The sequence below is a fragment of the Vigna angularis genome, chromosome 3 (assembly GCF_016808095.1).
Source record: "Vigna angularis cultivar LongXiaoDou No.4 chromosome 3, ASM1680809v1, whole genome shotgun sequence".
NCBI classification, from domain to species: domain Eukaryota; kingdom Viridiplantae; phylum Streptophyta; class Magnoliopsida; order Fabales; family Fabaceae; genus Vigna; species Vigna angularis.
Window position 1 is genome coordinate 34,503,552 of NC_068972.1, and position 6,011 is coordinate 34,509,562.

Sequence of the window (6,011 nt, forward strand, 5' to 3'; positions counted from 1 at the left end):
ATATTTTAAGCTAGTATTGATTAATCAGAATAATAATTGTACTGTGAATGAATTTTCTCTTATTAAAAATCTTGATGGTAGTATGTCAATGAAATTTGATTCTTTGGCAGGTATGTCTTTTTTAAAGGATGTCACTCTCATTGTTAATAGTTTTTAAGGTTTACAACAATTAGATTCAATTCATAGTAGTTCAACGACAATTCATAATCATTTCATGTCTAAAAAGACTCATTTTGTGAATATTATAATATTGAAGAGAATGATGACGTGGTTCAAACTATAAGGAAACTTGATAGGAGTAGACCAAAGAAAGTTAATATTAAACCCTCCAAAGCAGAAATTTCTAAAAATTAAAGACCTTTTTTGAAATGTGAGAAGATTGACTAATATTAAATTTTTTATATTATATTTAAAAATAATATTTTATAATTAATAAAAAAGACATATGGATAATTGGATTTGAACCTCTATGCTACTTTTTTACGAGTTTTAGAAGTTGAGGAATATTTGTTATAAATTGATCCTACAACATTTGCATGTTTTTATTTGAAATTCTAATTAGGTCCATTATTATTCAGAGTTAATAATACTAATATTCATTCTCCCACACTTCCATTTTTTTTGCACCCTTATTAAAAAAATTTATCACTTTACCCTTAAACTAAAAAAATCCTAAAATGCATATTTGCTAGATTTGTGACTCAATTTCCAGATGCATAACCCGCTGGATTGTCATGGAGAGGTTGGTAATCGAGATTGATCCTCGACCGGGTACACATAAAGGCCCATATGCAGAAAAGTTTCATAATTATTTGGAAATGTTGGACAAAACGCATATCCCTATTGTGATTGCATCTTGGGATGACATTTCAGAGATAAAGAAAGAACCTCCTATAATAGGATATTTTGGTATGTTTACTTTTCACAAATATAGTATTGAATATGTTTTCTTAATTTATTAACATATTTTCTATTTTCAACCGCAAAATTTTGACATTTCAAACACTAAGCAAATTAGAAAAAAGGTGTTATCTCTCATAGTCAATAGATGGAGGGACTTCAAAACAAGGATCACACATTTTCTTTGTGTTTGAAGACAGGCAACAAGACACTCCTTGTAAATAAGTACAAAATAACTAAGGAGGAGTGAATGTAGTTTCGTGCATCTAGAGAGTTTAGGGATTGACAAATTTGTTACTTAATTTTGTTTATAGTCACACCACTCATACATTTGTGATTTACAATTATTAATTTATGTTATGTGTGATAGGAAAAAAAGGATAGTAGCCTAGCAAAGATAAAAACTTAATGATGCACCACACATACTTTTGTAAGGTGGCTATGCATTATTGGAAAAATGATTAGGAAAGTTTCGTGTAGAGGTTTTAGGACTTGAGTTAACCTAGTATTCTCACCTACTGGGTATAAGATGTGGAAGGTTGTTCAGACTAAGTCCAATGTGCACATGACATCATAATGAGCTCAATTGATGTATGAAAAAAATAGTATGTACAAACCCTAAACCCAAAACGATAGTTCATATGAAGTACTTTATGATTAAACTTGATTATGTGATGCATGATATGTTAGTTGAGAAAGAGGCATTTGTTGGCCATGGTCAGGATGATATACTCACAATGACCATTGGAAAGTCAGAGCATCAGATCTTGTGTGTGGCGTTGGAGGTACAATTGGTCTTTGATATTACTTTAGTCCTCCAAAAAGAAGTAACGAATCCTTGAGTTAGGAGGCCTTGAGGAAGATGGAACTCCAAATAGAGGAAAAAAATCAACCAACGCATGGTAATTATGGAGTAACAACTTCAACAACAACAACAAATACCAAGAACACTTGAAGAAAAGCTTCAAGCCATGAAACAACAAAATATGGAGTTATCATTAAAGCTTCAACAGGACGTTGTGTATGTAATAGATTTGGGCAATGGAACATGTCTTATTTGGTCAGAATAAGTTGGCTAAAGAAAAACTTGTTTTTCTAGAATTCTTCATTGGATACATGTTAAAATTGGTGAAGCAGAAGTTCAAAAGCCTTTGCCGCTAATGAAGTGAGATTATGATTGCTCCTAGTAATGACATTTTATGAAATTTGTATTGATTTGAATATGATATGTGTGCTTATTTTCCTTTGTATAGATCATTACTGAGGTCTTTCTATCAAATGAAGAGATGCGTACAGACATTGTTAAAGAAGCCTTTGACGGTCATCATAATGGTAGAGTGAAGAACAACTTTCAAAGCCAATGTTTGTCTGATATTGTTGTAGAAAAAAAAGCTTTGGTTGGTATCATTATTGAGAAAGAGGATTCCATTGCGAAGCTTGAGAAAGTGGTGGAGAAGCTAGGAATGTTTCTTGCACAAAAGAGGCAACAAAAGGTTGACGATATGTGTACTATATTTCAAAAGTCAAATTTAGAGAAGTTAAACTATGACATAGTAGGTCATGATGTTGATAAAAGTTACGATGAAAAAGCTCGTGATGTTTTAGTTGACGAAGACATTGACAAACAAAAAATTGACTTGTACATGAGAAATAATAATTCTAGAAATTTCCAATTAATTACCAAAACAATTAAAGAAATCCACCTACAATTAAAGGTAATTAGAAGGAAATGAAAACATATACAAGTCAACGTCATTCAAAAGATGGAAATAAATTTTCCTTGGCCCAAAATTAGTTATTGTTCCCAATTTGTTCAACTGCAACATATACACTCATTCACTAAACCTATTCACACACAATTGTCTACAACATCCCACAACTCCTCATAACTGCATTTCGATGAATATTTTCTTCGTGCAAGACCCACTCACAGACCATCTGTTGTTGAAGAACTCGTAATTCTTCCTGCAATAATATTATTGTGGTCTCATAACTCCATATATTTAATGACCAACACACAACAATAAAACTTACTGATAACGGTTGAAAAACCGTTATTTTTATACTTAATTTTGATGTTAAAAACATCATTTCTGACTTAGAAACTTGCTTTAACTCATGTTTTTGCTTTAATTTTGTAAATAAGAGAGTTGAAGGTGAATTTAATGGTTTTGTGCTAGATTCCCTTGATTTTGTTGGCAATTGGAATGATTTGAAAGAAGAGTTAAAGTACCGAATGGTTGGAATGCAGAAAAGTCAACGAGAATGCAGAAAAGTCAACCAAAGTGTAGAAAAATCAACCAGAATGCAGAAAAGTCAACCAGTCATCCAGAGTGCAGAAAAAGTTGCGCTGAGCGCCAGTTTTGAGTGTCGTAGCTACCGTTGAGCGTCATTTTTGCGCTAAGCGCCGACGACGTGGGCTTGGTCCTGTTTTCTGTTATTTTTATGGGCTTGGACCTGTATTCTGTTATTTTTATGTTCTATTTAAGGACTTGCACGTCTTAGGAATTGTATCTTTTGATGGCTTGAGCATAGAAACACATTTTTCACCCCTTGGGGGTAGATTTGGAGATGGTGATGGCTCTCCTCTTCTCTTTCTAGGGTTTTTCTATCTCTTTCATTCTTTCATTTCATTGTTCATCTAGTTCTTCCATGACGATGGAGAACTAAACCTATTTGTTGTTGGGAAAGATGTAACCTCTTAAACTCTCACGTATTGAATTGATTCTTGATTATATATGCTCTACTTCATTAATTGTTAGGGTTTTTCCTCTACGCTCTTTGCATGTTTTGTTTGACTCATTCAATTGCATGATCTTTGATTTTGTCGATATGGACACATACGGAGAAATCTAGAACTGGGGAAATTCTCCCAGAAGTAATATTACCTAGACATAGGAATAGGAGGATCGGTTGCCTTTAAGCTTCTGTGCGAATGTAATGCATAATTAATTGCTAGGGCGACAAGACATTCTGAACTAGTAATTAGGAGTAGGCTTTCTTCACTGAGACATCAGGTTTAAGGTAAAGTAGAAAGTGGCATTAACATTAATGAAGAAGATGAATTCATATATGCATGAGAGTAAATTAGGTGAAATCTAAACCCAACAACAATATCATCAACTTCATTCATTCATTCTTGTGTTTAGCCTCAATTGATCAAATTGAATTCATGTTTATTTTATTGCATTTGCATTCAAAAAACCCAAAATTTGTTCTTTAGAGTCTTAATTAGTTGAGTAATCACATAATTGTTTAGTGTCGTGAGTGTCTTGGGAAACGATACTTGGCCATTTATTATTACTTGATACGATTCGGTACACTTGCCGAGGTCTTAACAAGTTTTTGACTCCGTTTTCGCGGATTAAAAATTTGTTTATCACCTACACAATAAACAAATATTATAAACATCACACATATCACACAATCCAATACATTGGTTATTCCAAGGGTGACTAACGTATTTGGTTGGATTGACAAATGTTCCCGAATGACCTTCAATTTCCGCTCCACAGAATTTGTCTCTTTGTCAATCGTATTGAATAAATCATGCAAAGTACCAACTTTACAAATTTATATTGAACAGATTAAATATTAGTGTAAACCTTTTACCCTAAAATAATATTTGGCTTAAAAAACCCGAAGTACCCTAATAGTTGTCTTACCATAGCCTTGTAAATAGAATTTTGTGACTGTCTTTTATGGCCAAAAGAATCCAATATGAAAAATTCCCTTGATTGACAATTCACCGAATAGCATCACTAGTGGTCCCCAGCAATAGTGGGCAGAAACAGTGGGCAGAAACAACTAAACAAGCATAACGACAAACATCAACACATTGTTCAGTCAATGTTATGATAAATGTGTTGTACATTTACTTACAAATTCAAATCTTAACAAATGCTCCAATGAAAAAATTTCAAGCCGGAAGAAATTGTCGTAACCTGTCGCGTCCAAAGGTTGTCGCTTTGTTTTTGGTATCTTCTTTCTTTCAATAACCATTGCCTAGACAAATTGCATTGAAATAAATACTTCAAAAATATGTACTTTATAACAATCAAATAAAAATTAATAATTTACGTACCGCAAAGAATGGATTGAAACAACATCGACTAATAATTTTTATTTTGTGTATTTAATTATATCATCACGCTTGTGGCAAACAACATAACCTACACATTGAAAATTTATATGCATTGCAAGTCTTCTTCGGTCAAAATGTTGTTTGACACCTCCACAAGCACTCTATAAAGAAAAGGTTTAATGTCTCTTTAGGTCCCTATTTTCGCCTAAAATCTCAAATAGGTCTCCTTCTTTTTTGACGTCTCAATTGGGTTCTTATTTTTGTAAAATTGAATCAAATAAAGGCTTTCCGTCAAATTGGACAAACAGCCGTTTAAGTTTGGGTTATGTGGCATGGTCGGTGTATTCAATAATCACACGTGGCATTAAAAATGAGTTTTTGCATGCTGACGTGGCATGCTGACACCCTGGTGGTCGGCCTGGTGGTTGGCCACTCGGTCTAGTGGTCGATCTGATGATCGGTCACTCCATTTGGTGGTCGGCCTGATGGTCTGCCACTCAGCCTGGTGGTTGGCCACTCGGTCTGGTGGTCGGCCACTCAGCCTAGTGGTATTGGCATTAATCGAACAGAAATCGAACGGTCTTTAACACAAGCCGAACGGTCATCAATGTCTTGTTAAGGAACAAACCGAACGGTCTTTAACACAATCTGAACGGTGATTAATGCCATAATGTCTTGTTAACGAACAAACCAAACGGTCTTTTAACACAAGTCGAACGGTCATCAATGTCATCAATGTCTTGCTAAGGAACAAACTGAACAGTCTTTTAAAACAAGTCAAACGATCATTAATGTATTGTTAAGGAAGAAACCATCAGGCCGACCACCAGACCGAGTGGCCGACCACCAGGGTGTTAGCATGTCACGTCAACATGCCAAATTCCCTTACACATGTATACTGTCAGCATGTCACGTAACACCCTCCTTAACGGCGTTTGATTAATTTGACGGAAAACCTTTATTTGATTCAATTTTACAAAAATAAAGACACAATTGAAACGCCGAAAAAGAAGGGAACCTATTTGAG